The following is a 16,762-nucleotide window of genomic DNA, read 5'->3' as shown; positions in this document are numbered from 1 at the left end:
TCTGAGCGCGCCTAGACACCCTCTCCGCAACCCAGCTCCAGCCTGGCGTCCGGAACAGCGAATGTGTGTGTGAGTGAGTGTGGGAGCGCGCGCGCGTGTGGCCGGGGATCCCCGCGGTCCCTGGCCGAGAAGGTTGCGGGCGGAGGACCGCAGCTCCCTCCGGGCCCTTCGCTGCCGGCTAGCTCCGTGCTGGGCGGTCGGTCCCTCACTTGGTCAGCGGGAGCCCAGGAAAGCGCCTGGCCGCCGCGATTCACAGCACTGGAGAAGCCAGGATCCTAGGGCGCGCTTCTGCCGCGGTCGCCTTGGAGGATATAGGAAGGCAAAGACACCCACCCCACCAACTTAGGACTTGTTCTCAGCCAGCGAGACACAAGGCAGCAACCCCCGCGCAATCCGAGGATGTTTGGAGCTCCAGCCCGCCTGCAGCCGCCCACCCTGGAGGCGGGCCGAGACAGACCCCGCAGTCCCTAGGCGGCGACGCGGAGTGCGGCCACCCTCTTCTGGAGCACAAGGCGGCAGTGAACAAGGCCAACCTAGGTGTCTGGCTGGTGATGGGGGAGCCTGCGGTGGCGCGCAACCTTGGTGTTGAAACCACGCTCTCCGCCCGCTCCTGGGCGTCTGGTGTTGCTGGAGAATCAATTATTCAGATCTCTGCTACGGCTTCCTCCTCCAGTGCCTCCGGCTGGGTACAGCAATCCCTGCTCCACGCAAGACACGCCGACACGCACACGCCCGCCCAGAGAGTCTGCTCGGATGCTTCTCTCAATGCCTAACCACCCTGGTATGGGAACCCACTCTGATGTCAGGGAGCCAGGAGTCTAAAAGCAAAAAACATACACTGCCTCCACGCACAGACGCGCGCGTGCACGCGCACACACCACACACACACACACACACACACTCGCGTGCTCACGCACACATACACATACACACTTGCTGCTTTCTTCTCTAAGTTGTACCAGATTTTAAAAAAATAGCTCACCAGAAGGGACTAACTGGACTTGAAAGCTGACTGGCTCTAATTCTGGCGATTGAGCGAGCATGAGGCTCATTGTTAGATGTCTACATTTGACCTTTGTATAGTCAACTGTATCCCAAACACCTCTTCCTTTCTTCTCTCTGGAGAAAGGTCTTAAATTCCACTTGATACCTAACGTCACCAGAATGCTTATGTCCGAAATTTGTACGTTGAAAACCTAAACCCTAGGTGATGGTAAGAGTGCTGGCCTTCACACAGGGACTAAGTCATAAGACTAGAATCGCATTAGTCTCTTTATAAAAGAGGTCCTGAAGAGCTAGCCAGCTAGCCCGGCCCTTGCCCAGCCAGAAGAAGCCCTCGACACATAATCTGCCTCGTGTTGATTTTAGAAAAACTTCTTATGATTCATAAGGCGAGTAGTTTTTATCACAGGTCCACTGACTCCAGCCATCACCATCTTCCTTTAATGACTGGATAATCTGGAGAAAGAGTCATGGGCAGCAGCAGTACGAATGCCTATTACTCTGGGTTATCCTGAAATGAAAAGAGAGTGAATGGCCTTGGCCAGAGTCAACAAGACCTGACACATAGTAGATGCTCAGGAGACACAAGAGCCCTCTAAAGTAACCCATTCAGGAGGGTACTTCTAGATACATTGATGTGATTGCAGGAAAGCAGACAAGAAAGGGTCATGGGTCCCAGAGACCATGCATTCACTGTTGTGCTGATAGCTGGGTATGGAATTCCTTGGGGTCTTACACAAAAGAGAGAGCAGAGGCAGACAGAATCTGGAAGGGAAGTAAAGTGTGGGAAGCATGCTGTGATATGATCCAGACAGAGACTGAGGCAACGGTCCATTTCCTGACACTGTGGATGAGCTGGACGGAGCTGGGCCTCTCTCCTGTGTGAGTTATCATTGGCGACTCCTGGGGAAATTAGCGTCTTAGTTCAAGAAGCTGTAATCTGCAGCCAGGTAAGTATGCACCTCTAGCCACAGTCACTCAGGAGGCTGTGTAGCCTGAGCAACACAAAGAGAGCCAGACTTTAAAGATAATTAATATGAACAAACACCTCAAGTGTCAATCATCAACAATGCAGTGCTAAAGCCAGGCCTAGCGCTGCAGCTACTTGGGAGGCAGAGCTGGGAAATCATAAGTTCAGGGTTTCCATGGACTTCAGAGTGAGTTCAAGGCCAGCCTGAGCAATGTAGTGAGACCTTGCCTCAGAAGAAAAAGTGGAACAGGGCTAGAGACGGGGTTTAGTGGTAGAAACTGTCAATCTCTAATGCCATTTAGTAGTTTTGTCCCTTCTGCTAGTTTCATATAAATGGAATTCACCAGCCACTGCTTTGTCTTGGTTTTCTAACTAAAACTGGTAACTCAAAGGTTCGCTCATTTTGTTACATGTGTTGATAGCTTCCTATTTGTATTTTTCAAATATTTACTTATGTGGGGGGCTTCACATGCCATGGTATGTAGAAGTCAGAGGGCAATTTTCAGAGGCCATTCACCCCTGCTACCTCACGGAGGCAGGGTCTCTCGTGTAATCTACTTCCATGTATTCCAGGCTACCTGGAAGGCAAGATGCACACCATCACATCCAGCTTTTTATATAGGTTCCAAGGACAGAACTTGAGCTGCTAGTAATTTTTCCATGGAACCATCTCCCTTGCCCCTGCTTATTTGAAATTACTGAATTGCTAACTTTCTGTGTTAATCAACACGTTTTGTGTTCGGTCTCCCTGTTGCTGGGTATGAGTTGCAGGCTGTGGGGCTTTTAAGATGAGTGTTTCTGAACTACAGAGTGTGAAATCAAAGCAGGAGCCACGATGCTGCTAAGGAGCCACATTGTTATACATTGCCATTAAATCCCCCTACCTTACAAGAGTAAGTTTATGTTTCCTAAGCCTAATGTACCCTGCAAACCATGTTTTTCAACCAACACTGAACTTGTGACCCCATGATGTTTGCCCACCCCTTAGCCTTGCTAAACTCCAGAACCTATGATCTATGAATTCTCCTTTGCCTTATGAAATGGGTCTTCCCAGATACCTTGATGGCTCCCCTTCCAATAGTGTGTTCTTGTTCTTATCTCCTCTCTCTCTCTCTCTCTCTCTCTCTCTCTCTCTCTCTCTCTCTCTCTCTCTCACACACACACACACACACACACACACACACACACACACACACACACACACACTTCTATACAGGTCCTAACAACCAATTATCTCGACAGCTGTTTTCTAGCAACCCTCTCCCTCCTCCAATAAAAGGGACTTACACAAGCTAGAGTCATCAGGGAGGAGGGAGTCTCAATTGAGAAAAATGTCTCCATTAGATCTGGCTGTAATTAAAAGTAGAGGGCATTTTCTTTTCTTTTTTTATTTAAATTAGAAACAAACTTGTTTTACATGCCAATCCCAATCCCCTCTCCCTCCCCTCCTCCCCTGGCCCTCACCAATCCCCTATCCCATCCCCTTTCTGCTCCACAGGGAGAGTGAGGCCTTCCATGGGAGATATCCAAAGTCTATCAAATCATTTGGAGGAGGGCATAGGCCCTCCCCATTGTGTTTAAGCTGAGAGAGTACCCTTCTATGTGGAATGGGCTCCCAAAGTCCATTACTACACTAGAGATAAATACTGATACTCTACCAGAGGACCCATAGATTGCCCAGGCCTCCTAACTGACACCCACAATCAGGAAATCTGGGTAGGTCCTATGCTGGTTTCCCAGTTACCAGTCTGGGGTCCATGAGTTCTCCCTTGTTCAGGTCAGCTATTTCTGTGGGTTTGTCCAACCTGGACTTGAGCCTTTTCTCATCACTCCTCCTTCTCTGCAACTGGATTCCAGGATTCAGTGTTTAGCTGTGGGTGTCTGCTTGTGCTTCCATCAACTACTGGATGAAGGTTCTAGGATGGCATATAAGGTAGTCACCAATCTCATTATCAGGGAAGGGCATTTAAAGTAGCCTCTCAACTATTGCTTAGATTGTTAGTCGGGGTCATCCTTGTAGATATCTGCACATTTCCCTGGTGCCAGATACCTCTTTAAACCTATAATGGCTCCCTCTATTATAGTATCTCCTTTCTTGCTCTCCTTTATTCTTCCACCGACTCATTCTTCCTGCTCCTTCATGTCATCCTCTCCCCACCTCTTCTCCTCTTTTCTTTCGCCTAACTCCCTCTCCCCTCAGGAGATCTTGTCTCTTTCCCCATTCTCCGGGGGGACCATGTGTGTCTCTCTTAGGGTCCTCCTTGTTTCCTAGCTTCTCTGGCTGTGCAGATTGTAGGCTGGAAATCCTTTGCTCTATATCTAAAATCCATAAATGAGTGAGTACATACCATGTTTGTCTTTTTGTGACTGGGTTACCTCACTCAGGACGGTTTCTTCTAGTTCCATCCATTTGCCTGCAAATTTCAAGATTCCATTGTTTTTTCCACTGAATAGTACTCCATTGTGTAAATGTACCACATTTTCTCTATCCATTCTTCAGTTGAGGGGCATCTAGGTTGCTTCCAGGTTCTGGCTATTCCAAATAATGCTGCTATGAACATAGTGGAACAGATGTCCTTGTTGTATGAATGTGCATCTTTTGGGTATATGTCTAAGAGTGGAATGGCTGGATCTTGTTGTAGACTGATTCCCATTTTCCTGAGGAACAGCCATAATGATTTCCAAAGTGGCTGTACAAGTTGGCACTCCCACCAGCAATGGAGGAGTGTTCCCCTTTCTCCATATCCTCTCCAGCATAAGCTGTCCTTGGTGTTTTTTTTTATTTTAGCCACTCTGAAAGGAGTTTTAATCTTCATTTCCCTGATGGCTAAGGATGTTGATCACTTTCTTAAGTATGTAACAGCCATTTTAGATTCCTCTATTGAGGGCTACCATTTTGTCCTGTTGACTGTGTTCTTTGCCTTACGGAAGCTTCTCAGTTTCAAGAGGTCCCATTTATTAATTGTCGATCTCAGTGTCTGTGCTACTTGTGTTACATTCAGGAAGCAATCTCCTGTACCAGTTTGTTCAAGAGTACTTCCCACTTTGTCTTCTAAGAGGTTCAGTGTGGCTGGATTTATGTTAAGGTCTCTGATCCATTTGGACTTAAGTTTTGTGCATGGCGATAGACATGGATCTATCTGCAGTCTTCTACACACCAGCATCTAGTTATGCCAGCACCATTTGTTGAAGATGCTTTCCTTTTTCAATTTATTATTTTAGCTTCTTTGTCAAAACTCAGGTGTTCATAAGTGTGTGGATTAATATCAGAGTTTTCAATTCGATTCCATTGGTCTACCTGTCTATTTTTGTGCCAATACAAAGTTGTTTTCAGGACTGTAACTCTATAATAGAGCTTGAAGTCAGGGATGGTGATGCCTCCAGAAGTTCCTTTATTGTACAGGGTTCTTTTGGATATCCTGGGTCTTCTGTTTTTTTCATATAAAGTTGGTTATTATTCATTCAAGGTCTGTGAAGAATTGTGCAGGTATTTTGATGGAGATTGCATTGAATCTGTAGATTGCTTTTGGCAAGACTGCCACTTTTACTGTGTTGGTCCTGCCTATCCAAGAGCATAGGAGATCTTTCCATTTTCTGGTTTCTTCCTTAATTTCTTTCTTTAAAGACTCAAAGTTCTTGATATACAGGTCTTTCACTTGTTTGGTTAGCATTACCCCAAGATATTTTATGTTGTTTGTGGCTTCTGTGAAGGGTGATGTTTCTCTGATTTCTTCCTCAGCCCATTTATCTTCTGTATATAATAGGACTACTGTTTTTTTTTTTAGTTAATTTTGTATCCTGCCACTTTGCGGAAGGTGTTTATCAGCTGTAGGAGTTCCCTGGTAGAGTTTTTCAAGTCACTTACATAAATTATCATATCATCTGCAAATAGTGAAAGTTTGACTTCTTCCTTTAATTTGTATCCCCATGATCTCCTTTTGTTGTCTTAATTGCTCTAGCTTCAAGTACAATATTGAAAAGGTATGGAAAGAGTGGATAGCCTTGTCTTGTTCCTGATTTTAGAGGAATTGCATTGAGTTTCTCTCCATTCAGTTTGACATTGGCTGTTGGTTTACTGTATATTGCTTTTATTATGTTTAGGTATGTTCCTGTTATCCAGGATCTCTCCAAGACCTTTATCATGAAGGGATGTTGGATTTTGTCAAAGGCTTTTTCAGTATCTAGTGAGATGGTCATGTGCGTTTTCTTATGCAGTTTGTTTATATGGTGGATTACATTGATAGATTTTCGTGTGGTGAGTTATCCCTGAGATGAAGCCTAATTGATCATGGTGGATGACTTCTCTGATGTGCTCCTGGATCCAATTTCCCAGTATTTTATTGAATATTTTTGCATCAATGTTCATGAGGGATTTTGGTCTATAGTTCTCTTTCTTAGTTGTGTCTTTATGTGACTTGGGTACTAAGGTAATTGTAGCTTGGTAAAAAGAGTTTGGCAATGAACCTTCTGCTTCTATTGTGTGGAAGAATTTGAGGAGAATTAGTATAAGCTGTTCTTTGAATTCCTGCACTGAAACCATCTGGCCCTGGGCTTTTTTGGGGTTGGAAGACGTTTGATGACTGCTTCTATTCATTAGGGGTTATATGTCTGTTTTAATTGCTTATCTGTTCTTGATTTAATTTTGGTAAGTGATATCTATCCAGAAAATTGTCCATTTCCTTTAAATTTTCGAATTTTGTGGAGTACAGGTTTTCAAAGTATGACCTGAAGATTCTCTGGATCTCCTCAATGTCCGCTGTTATGTCCCCCTTTTCATTTCTGATTATGTTAATTTGCATGTTCTCTCTGCTTTTTGGTTAGTTTGGATAAAGGTTTGCCTATGTTGTTGATTTTCTCAAAGAACCAACTCTTTGTTACATTGGTTTTTTTTGCAATGTTTTCCTAGTTTCTACTTTATTGATTTCAGCCCTCAATTTGATTATTTCCTAGTATCTACTCCTCCAGGGTGAGTTTGCTTCTTTTTGTTCTAGAGATTTCAGTTGTGTTGTTTATTCTCTAGTATGACGATTCTCCAGTTTCTTCATGTGGGCACTTAGTGCTATGAACTTTCCTCTTAGAACTTCTTTCAAAGTGTCCCATAAGTTTGAGTGTGTTGTGTCTTTGTTTTCATAGAATCCTAGGAAGTCTTTAATTTCTTTATTTCTTCCTTGACCCAGGAATGGTGCAATTGTGCATTATTCAATTTCCATGAGTTTGTAGGATTCTGCAATTTGTGTTGTTATTGAATTCTAACTTTAAAGCATGGTGGTCTGATAAGATACAGGGGGTTATTCCAATTTTTTTTAATCTGTTGAGGTTTGCAATGTTGCCAAGTATGTGGTAGATTTTAGGGAAGGTTCCATTTGGTGCTGAGAAGAAGGTATATTCTTTTGTGTTTGGATTGAATGTTCTTTTTTTTTTTTTTGAGTGAGAAGTTTTATTAAAAAGGGAAGGGAGAAAAGAAGGAAAGAGAACAGAGGTAAATAGACACAGAGGGGGGACAGAAGAGAAGGGGGAAGCAGGAAAAGTCCTGTCTGCCACAGGGGAACAGTGGGCAAGAGAAAGCAGAAAGAGATGAATGAATGTTCTATAGATTTCTGTTAAACCCATTGGGTCAAAGCTTCTGTTATTTCTTTGTTTCTTTGTTAAGTTTCTGTCTGGTGGTTGTGTCTAGTGGTGAGAGTGGGGTGTTGAAGTCTCCCAGTATAACTGTGTGAGGTTTTATGTGTGATTTGAGTTTTAGTAATGTTTCTTTTATGAACATGGGTGCCTTTGTATTTGGGGCATAGATGTTCAGAATTGAGATTTCCTGCTGATGGATTTGAAGTGTGATTCTCATATGCAGCAGAAGGATGGATTCTGTTTTCGTATCCATTCTGCTGGCCTGTGTCTTTTTATAGGCAAGTTAAGGCCATTAATATTGAGGAAAATTAAGGACCATTGAGTATTAATTTGTTTGTTTTGGATTTGGTGGTGGTGGTGGTATTGTGTGTGGTTTTACCCCACTTTTTCTTTTGGCTTTTGGTAAAGTGAGATTATCTGTTGCCTATGTTTTTGTGAGTGTAGTTAACTTCCTTAGGTTGGAGCTTTCCTTCCAGTACTTTCTGTAGGGCTGGAATAGTGGGTATTCATTGTTTAAATCTGGTTTTGTCATAGGATATCTTGTTTTCTCCATCTATAGTGATTGAAAGCTTTGCTGGGTATAGTAGCCTGGGCTGGCATTTGTGGTCTCTTAGTGCTTGTAGAATATCTATCCAGGACCTTCTGGCTTTCAGAGTTTCCATGGAGAAGTCAGGGGTAACTCTGATAGGTTTGCCTTTATATGTTACTTGGCCTTTTTCCTTTGCTGCTCTTAATATTCTTTCTTTATTCTGTATGTTTGGGGTCTTGATTATTATGTGGCAAGGGAACTTTTTTTGTGGTCCACTCTATTTGGTGTTCTGTAAGCTTCTTGTACTTTCTTTGACATGTCTTTCTTTAGGTTGGGAAAGTTTTCTTCTATGATTTTGTTGAATATGTTTTCTGCACCTTTGAGTTGGGTTTCTTCACCTTCTTCTATTCCTATTGTTAGGTTTGACCTTTTCATGGTATCCTATATTTCCTGGATATTTTGATAGGGATTTTTTGGACTTAAGATTTTCTTTGCTTGATGAATCTATTTCTCCTAGTGTATCTTCAATGCCTGAGATTCTCTCTTCCATCTCTTGTATTCTGTAGTTCCTGATCATTTACCCATATTTCTAATTCCAGCATTCCCTCAGACTGTGTTTTTTTTTCATTGTTTCTATTTCAGCTTTCAAACCTTGCACTGTTAGAATTGTTACTTGCAATTTTTGGTTTGTCTTTTCCTCCTTTTCTTGAATTTTTTGTTTGTTGTTTTTTCCATTTCTTTAAAGGATTTTCTCATTTCCTCTTTTAGGGTCTCTATCATCTTCATGAAGTTGTTTTTAAGGTTGTTCTCTTCTGCTTCATCTGTATTGGGATGTTCAGATCTTGCTGGTGTAGTGTCCCTAGACTCTGGTGCTGTTTTATTGCTTTTTCTGTTGTTGAATGTGTTCTTATACTGTCGTCTTACCATCCCTTCTTCCAGTGGGTGCAGGTGAGGTCTCTTCCTCTGCTGGTGGGTACAGGTCCAATGTTCTCTTCTGGTGGGTACAAATAGGTCCAATACTCTGATGTGTCTCAAGGTGGGTGTAGGCTTATATGGAAATGTCTTTATGTAACACGGTAACTTGTACAGTGAAAGTTTTTAAAAGCTGAATTCTTGTGTTAAGTGATATGAGAAGTCCCACAGTTTAAAAAGATTTTTTAATCTGGCAGTACAGAGAGAGAGAGAGAGAGAGAGAGAGAGAGAGAGAGAGAGAGAGAGAGAGAGAGAGAGAGAGAGAGAGAGAGAAAGAGAGAGAGAGAAGCCTGATCATAGAAATCTATTGTACTCTGCATGAGAGCTGCCACCAACCTGTAGAACTGCCCTTTCTCTGAGAGATTCTATATTGGAATAGCATCATTATTTTGCATATGAAAAACCCGAGGATCAAGCAGGATCAATGGAGTTTAACAGTAGAGACAAGATGAGTAAGATGCAGGGCTTCAGTATGTAATTGCTGTGTAAAGTGCAGTGCATTTGTAGATTGGGAAGCTTCCAAAGAAGTACTGTGCAATCCTGAGGCTCAAGGTTAGAACAGAAGGCAGGTCAAGGTCCGGGTGACTGAGTAGCCCAATCAGTAGACTAGTCATGGGCTCCAGCACTTGTCCCTGGTAGACTGCCTTCGCCATCCCTCCAGCTCTAGCTTGCAGGTTCTAACTCCCAGGTTTCCTACTGTCTTAGCCCTAGCTCTGGCCTTCTGATCTATTTCTTTACCTTGGGGGCAGATGACCTGAATGTTCTAGGACTAGAAACAAAGCTCAGCAGTAGACTGCTTGTGTAGCACATGTAAAACCTTACATTCAGCTCCCTGCAACTTGTGCCAAGGTAGACATCACTGACTGATTCATTAACTGTTTGCCTTAACAGACCTTACAGACATGCTCAGGTCTTTGCTCGGGTCCATGCTAGGGCCTATGCTCTAATTTATGCTCTGGTCTATACTCAGGTCTATACGTCCCCATCAAAGGAATAGAATCAGCTTCAATTTGAGCCTCTGGACCTTCTCCAGTTCTTATGGGTTCCTGATTTTAGCACACACTGACACTCACACCTCAGTTTCCTTTACATTCTGTCATAACCTGACCTATATGCCATGAGCCTGGCTTTCTCCTCCTTAGATCTCCTCACTTAGAGAAAGGTTTAGACTGGCCAAGATAAGCTCAAAGTTACCTTTTTCTCTGGTCTTTAGGGTTCTGTGGCTTTTCCTGGAGAGTTAGACTCTGGGATCAACCAAGGTTCAGATTTATCATTCCATATTATCTTACCCAAAAGGCTCACAGTCCATTCTAGTGTGTCTTGAAAGGCTCTTTATGCCCATGCACTGCCAATCTTGGGATAAACAGAAAAGCAGATTTCTTTCTTTGTTCTGTCCTTGTGTGATGCAGCCAGGTGTCCTTTCTGTTCAGATGCAATCCTAGGGGACACACAGACACTCTGTAGAGGGAAGAACTGGGAGGCATTCATCACTTTAGAGTCAGTGCCTCTTCAACTCTCTGTCTCTCTTCTCTAACTTCTCACTGATAAGGATCATCTGGGTCTATTAAAGCTTATGCTCCAAATGATGCTATGCCCAGAGAGACAGAAAGTTGTTGCATACATGATGACAGGCTTCTATAAGAAGCCTCCAATGGGCCAAGGAGATGTCTTAGGGCTCTAACCACACCAGCTAACATACAAGAGGTACATAGACTAATAATAGACAAAGGAGGCAACTGACCTCTGTGAAGGGAGCCTGGGTCTTCTACCCCAGGCTTCAGTGTCAACCATGTGAGGCAGTCACTTACCCACTGCAAAACAGGGCCTAGGGCTAGGGGTGATGGCTCAGGCAGTAAAATGCTTGCAAACATGAGTTTCTGAGTTCAACCAGGAACTTACATTTTTTTAAGGCAAGATGAAGTGATACTTGTAGTTCCAGCACTGGTGAGGTGGAGGCATGCATATTTGTGGGACTCTCTAGACAGTTGGCATAGTTTAATCAAGTCAGCAAGACACTCTGTCTGAAGAAGTCTACCTCAGTTAGACAGTTCTGAAGAACAACCCAATGATTACTCTGCCCTACACACACACACACACACACACACACACACACACACACACACACACGCACGCACGCACGTTCACCTGTGTCACAGAGACATGTGCCCACATATACAAAAAATTAAATTGAGCCAGCAAGATAGCTCTATGGATAAAAACACTTCCCAATGCTGAGGATCTGAGTTCCATCCCCCAGCATCCACATGGTAGAAAAAATAAATTATATTTTTATTTATTTACTCTCCCTCAAGGAGTACCCTCCTTCCTTGAGGGAGGGTGGTCCTTGGATGCTGTGTTAATCAGTTTCCCGTCACTGTAACAAATACTTGAGATAAAACAACTTAAAAAGAAGAGACTGGGAAGATGGCTCAGTAGGTAAAAAGCTTGCTTTGAAAACACGAGGAGTTTAGTTTAGTGCTCAACACACACATTTTAAAAGCCAGGCACAGTGGCAGAGGATTGTAATCCCAGCACAGTGGGATTTATTCCATCCACAATAAATAAAATGTAAACATAAATAAAATTAATTTTAAAAATGCAACTGTCAGCATTCTGCAGTCTGACCCAACAATTTAGCAGATGTTCCTAGAGTGAAAAGCACATGGAAGGGTCACTCCAGAAGCCATGCTGCCCTCTCCCCAGCGAGCTTCAGAAGCTTTGCTCACAGCCACCCCTGTAGTGCATCCTCTCCTCGGAGAGCAGCCTCTGGCAGGGGTCACTCTTCACTGTACAGCCACTGACCCTGCCCAAGGCCCTCTGACTCTGCTGTGGCTGGATCAGGACAGTTCAGCAAGAGCTCTGGTGTCAGATCTTAGCAAGTCAGTTTCCCGGGGCCAGGAGAGCTCCGGTGCCTCATCAGTCACCAACAGAGAGACTGTCTGATTTGTGGGTCTGTGCAGAGGGAGAGGGCTCTTATTTCTGGTGTCCAGAGCTGTCATAGAATGCCACCTTGGAGCTGCAGGGGCCCTTGGGAATCATCAAAACCCTAAGGCCACTCTCTGGAGGTGAGGACACTGAAGTCAGGAGCCATGAAATGAGGTCACCCAGCTGCTAAGAGTAACACAGCCTTCTGTTCATGGCTTCTCATCAGATGCGTACCCTGCTCCCGGGAGTACAGGATACTCCCTGGGACTTGAATTCCAGAAGATGTTGCCAAATAGAAAGCCACTAAAAATTGTTCCTTGAGGGAGGGTGGTCCTTGGATGCTGTGCTAATCAGTTTCCCGTCACTGTAGCAAGTGCTTGAGATAAAACAACTTAAAAAGAAGAGGCTGGGAAATGGCTCTGTAGATTAAAAGCTTGCTTTGGAAGCATGAGGACTTGAGTTCAATGCTCAGACACACATTAGAAAAGGCAGGCATAGTGATAGAGTGCTATAATCCCAGCACAGTGGAAGGGAAAGGCAGAGACAGGCAGAGTCCTGAAGCTGGCCAACAAGCCTGGCCCAATCAGCAGGTTCCAGGGTCAGCCCAAACTCAAACTATAGGGTGGAGAATGTTTGAGTAACAAATCCAGCATCAAAATCAAACTGTGATCTCCACATATGCATACACAGCTGCACGTGCACCTACACGCCTGCACTCGCGCATGAACGCACATGTGCACGTGCACGCGCACACACACACATTCACACATGTGCACATGCACAAAAAGGAAGGAAGGTTTCCTTTACTGTCAGTTTCAGAGGCTACAGCCCATTGTCAGACAGTTCTGCTGCTTTGGGGGCCTATAATGAGACAGCAACATCATGGTGGGGTCAAATGGAGGAAATGACTTTCCTGGCCACCACCAAAGCATTAAAAATAAGAAGAAGGGTCAAGGTCCCAGAATCCCCTTCAGGATTACACCCATAACAACATAACTTATGCTTACTTGGTTCCACCACCTTCTCATTTATATTACAGGGCAGAGCCAGGCCTTAAATGGGCCTGTTAGGGGGCATTCAAGAGCCAAGTCTGGTATATGTACCATAAATGAGTAAATAAGCCAACATCCACAAGCCTTGTGCCCCATGCTTGGTATTAAGAGTGAAGAGAAGCTGAGTCTTTCCATCAAAGAAGTAACCAAAGATATCAACTACCCACTTAGGGACAGTGTGGTAGCAAGCAGACCTGGTTACTGGTCAATATCTGACCCCATTCCCAGCACTCCAATCACAATGCACATAACTGGGATATAGGTTTGGATCCGGGAGGATTGGCTGGTTGGCTTGTTTGCTTGCTTGTTGGTTTGTAAGGTGGAATCTCATGGAACCTAGGCTAGCTTCCTCCTACATCGGGCTCCTGAGTGCTTAAATTACAGGCATTCCCCTACCATACCCAGTTTATGCAGCACTAGAGAACAAACCCAAGGCTACCAGCTGAACCCCAAACCCTAGAGGTGGCATCTGAATTGGTGGATGTCTGCCTGCAAATGTTTCAAACAGTGCATTACTGATTTGTTTTTGTCATTACTTTGCCTCTTTAGGAGGTAATTTCTCTAAGGTTCATTTTCCCTCCCTGTGGATGGCAGAATGTCAATTATAATTCCTAGTGTTCATACTTGTCTTAAGCAGCAGGGCCCTTTCTGCAAGCCAAGTCTCATTCATTGAGCCTAACACAGGAAGCAGTTAAACTCAGAGGTTTCAAGTTAGAGGTAAGATGGCAGGAGTCTCATATCCCCTCCTTCTTCCTCACCTTTTCTTCACCCCCATTCTTCCTGCACCACAGCTCACAATGTGACCCTAGAAGTCTGGACCATATGGACCAGTCCTAACACTGGGTACCAGAAAGAGAAAGTGCCTGAACAGAACTGTCCATCAGCAAAGGGATGAACAAAGATTAGAAGCCAGGAAAAGATCACTCACCACTTGTAAAAACACGGGCTCTGAACTTTGGCTCTAAAATGTACTGACCTCATGAGCCCAGGTAAATCTCTTAGCATCCCTGTATCTCGGCTTTCTCATCTGTAAAATAGAGATAATAGTGTACTTAACACAATACTTCCCAATAATATTAGCAGTCCTTCCTATTCCAGGGTGGAACTAATCAAATGAGATGGTTCATATTGCCCGCCCGGTCAGTTGTTAATATGGGTGTGCTTGCCCTATAGCCCTTTGGGGCTGAAAGAGGCTGCATGGAATCATTTCTGTCCCCCAGTGCTCTGACAGCTTTGCTAGGCCAAGTGCTCTGGTGTGTGCTCAGGAAGGTGGGGCTGTGGGTGGTGGAGATGGCCATTGGTTGATGCTGGCTCTTTAGTTCAGTGAGTCCCAGATGGTGTCCATGGGGGTGCTGGCCTGTGACACATTGGCAAGCCTCCTTTCCTTGCTCAGTTTACAGAGCCACACCATGCCCAGAAGCCCGAGGCTGCAGGCTGTTCTCCAAGAAGGCAGGCTGCCCTGCCAGGACCTGTGGAAGACAGGCTTGACTGATCTCAGGAACTTACCCTCTGCCTCCAGCCTCCAGAGGTACCTATCAAGCACCTTCCCAAGTTCTTGCTGCTCCTTCAGTCTCTCTCCAAAGCCTGAGAGCCACATGAGCCTGTGCCTGACATAACCCTTCCTTTTTTAGAGTTCCCTTGGAACACAGCAGGAAACCAACAGTCAGTTTATCCATCTGAACAATGGAGGTGCTGATAGTAGATCCCACTAGATCCACATCTGCAGACGGAACTCTTGGCAAAGAGAGAAAATAAACTAACCAGGTACAGACTTTAACCCTTGCTATTATCCCTCAGCAACACTGTATATCACCTGAATTGCATTCAGCACTAAAAGTCATCCACAGATTACTCAAAGCACTGGGGAAGGTTGTGTAGTATTATGCAAATTTCGTGCTATTTTGCATAAGGACAAGAGTATCCTCAGAATTTGGAATCATGGGCCTTCTGGATCCACTCCATAAAAACCAAGGGACTACAGCATCCTGGGAGTTTGGTATTACAGGTATCCTGAATCTAACACCCCTCCCACCATGGATACTAAGGGATGACTATATTGACTTCACAGAATCGTAGTGGGATTTGATGATAATTGCACACAGAAACTGGAATAGTGTATGCCACATAGGAAATGAGTATTAGCCACTTTCTGTGTTCTTGTTATATTTGTATTTGCAAATGTAATAAACCATAGTGCGAACCATACAGGCTTTAGAATTTTCCATCTAGGTTCAAATTTGGCATGGGTGGGTCAGGGTGATAACTCAGTGGTAGAGCACTTGCCTAGGTGAATTTCTAGCACCACAAATACACACACACACACACACACACACACACACACATGCATGCATATGTGCTCACACACTCAATATGAACTTTTTCTACTCGCCTGTATGGTCTTGAGCAAATTGCTTGGTGCATAGAGCCTTTGTCTTCTCAGATGTAAAACAGGCATGTTATTTGTGACTTAGTATTGCTAAAAAGATTAACTTAGGTTAGGCAGCACCTGACACAGGATACGAGGTCACTAAATGGAGGTGATTGCTGTTGTTAATAAGTACTGGGATTGCTGCCAAAGCCAACCAGGATTGAAGCAGGTGCTGACTGCCTCTATTCAGTACTCTCTCCGCTACTCTCTTTCTCTCACCCAATTAAAATTCCTGGATCTGCACTCAGAGAGCCCCGGTTCCTATAAAAGAACTCCACTTATACCAGGAAGTCACAAAATAAATTGTCACCAAGTCTAATGGTCAAATCAAAATCACATGAAGAATGTTTCTCTTCAGTAGACAAAGCTGCTCAAGGATTTGGTTGCTACAGAGAAAGAAACTTGTAGGTTCAGCAACCTGCTGGGACCTACAGACTCTACAGTCGCACACCTCTTCTCTAGCTGAGCAAGGTGGGTGAATCACCTGCCTACCCAAGACTTAATTTCCCCATCTGCAACTATGGGTCTGTCATACAAATGGAATTCATTGAAGTGCGTGGCATCTATCAACTAGGTTATTATAAGTAGTTCAAAAAACAATTAGTAATATTTGACTTCATGACTTCCTTTGTTGCATCAGGCTTTTGTGGGTGGGCAGCTGCCATGGTTGTTTGGTTGGGCTTTTTGGTTTGTTCTTTGAAAGGGGTTGAAGGATTTTCTTTGGGTCTGGTCTTCATCTATGAAAAAGCCTATTTGCTGCTAGGCATAGTGATGCATGCCTCAAATTGCAGCCCCCAGTAGGTGGCAACAGGAGTCTGGGCTGTATGGAGACTCCCTCCTTTCTCTCTCCTCTCATGCCTTCCTAGACACATTTTCAATACAGCCCAGGAATGGAGTTGGGAGTTGAACATAGCTTCAAACTTTTTGTTTGTTTGTTTTAAGACATGGTCTCAAGTAACCCAAGCTGGTCTTGAACTGGTTATGTAGCCAAGAATGACTTTAAACTTCTACTCCTCCTGCCTCCGCTCCTAAGTGCTGGGATTATAGGTATATGCCATCTCACCTGACGTACACTATCCTTCAGGTTGAACCCAGAGCCTTGTGCATACTAAATTCACATCCTATCAACTAAGCTACATCCCTAGGCTCCAAGCCTGGAGTTTGGTTAGCAAGCAATGTGCCATTGTTCATTTCTTGGTTTTGACCACAGCCCCAGAGTCATGTAAGCTGCTATGTTAGGGGACACAGGGTGAGGTGCCTAT

General features: G+C 44.2%; 1 long non-coding RNA gene across 2 annotated transcripts; it reads left to right on the top strand.

The window, feature by feature from the left end:
• Window positions 1-478: 478 nt before the first annotated feature.
• Window positions 479-15,277, top strand: LOC106022377. 2 transcript variants are annotated; one of them, XR_001197375.3, is made up of 3 exons: window positions 479-1,952; window positions 14,466-14,600; window positions 14,704-15,277. It is a non-coding gene; the product is annotated as an uncharacterized LOC106022377 (long non-coding RNA). The 2 variants fall into 2 exon arrangements; XR_005878101.1 differs by having other exon boundaries at window positions 14,466-15,277.
• The last annotated feature ends 1,485 nt before the right edge of the window (window positions 15,278-16,762 follow it).

The sequence above is a fragment of the Mesocricetus auratus genome, unplaced genomic scaffold (assembly GCF_017639785.1).
Source record: "Mesocricetus auratus isolate SY011 unplaced genomic scaffold, BCM_Maur_2.0 Super-Scaffold_100007, whole genome shotgun sequence".
Lineage (NCBI taxonomy): Eukaryota > Metazoa > Chordata > Mammalia > Rodentia > Cricetidae > Mesocricetus > Mesocricetus auratus.
Note: the sequence above shows the minus strand (reverse complement) of the source record. Positions and strands in the feature narration are given on the sequence as shown.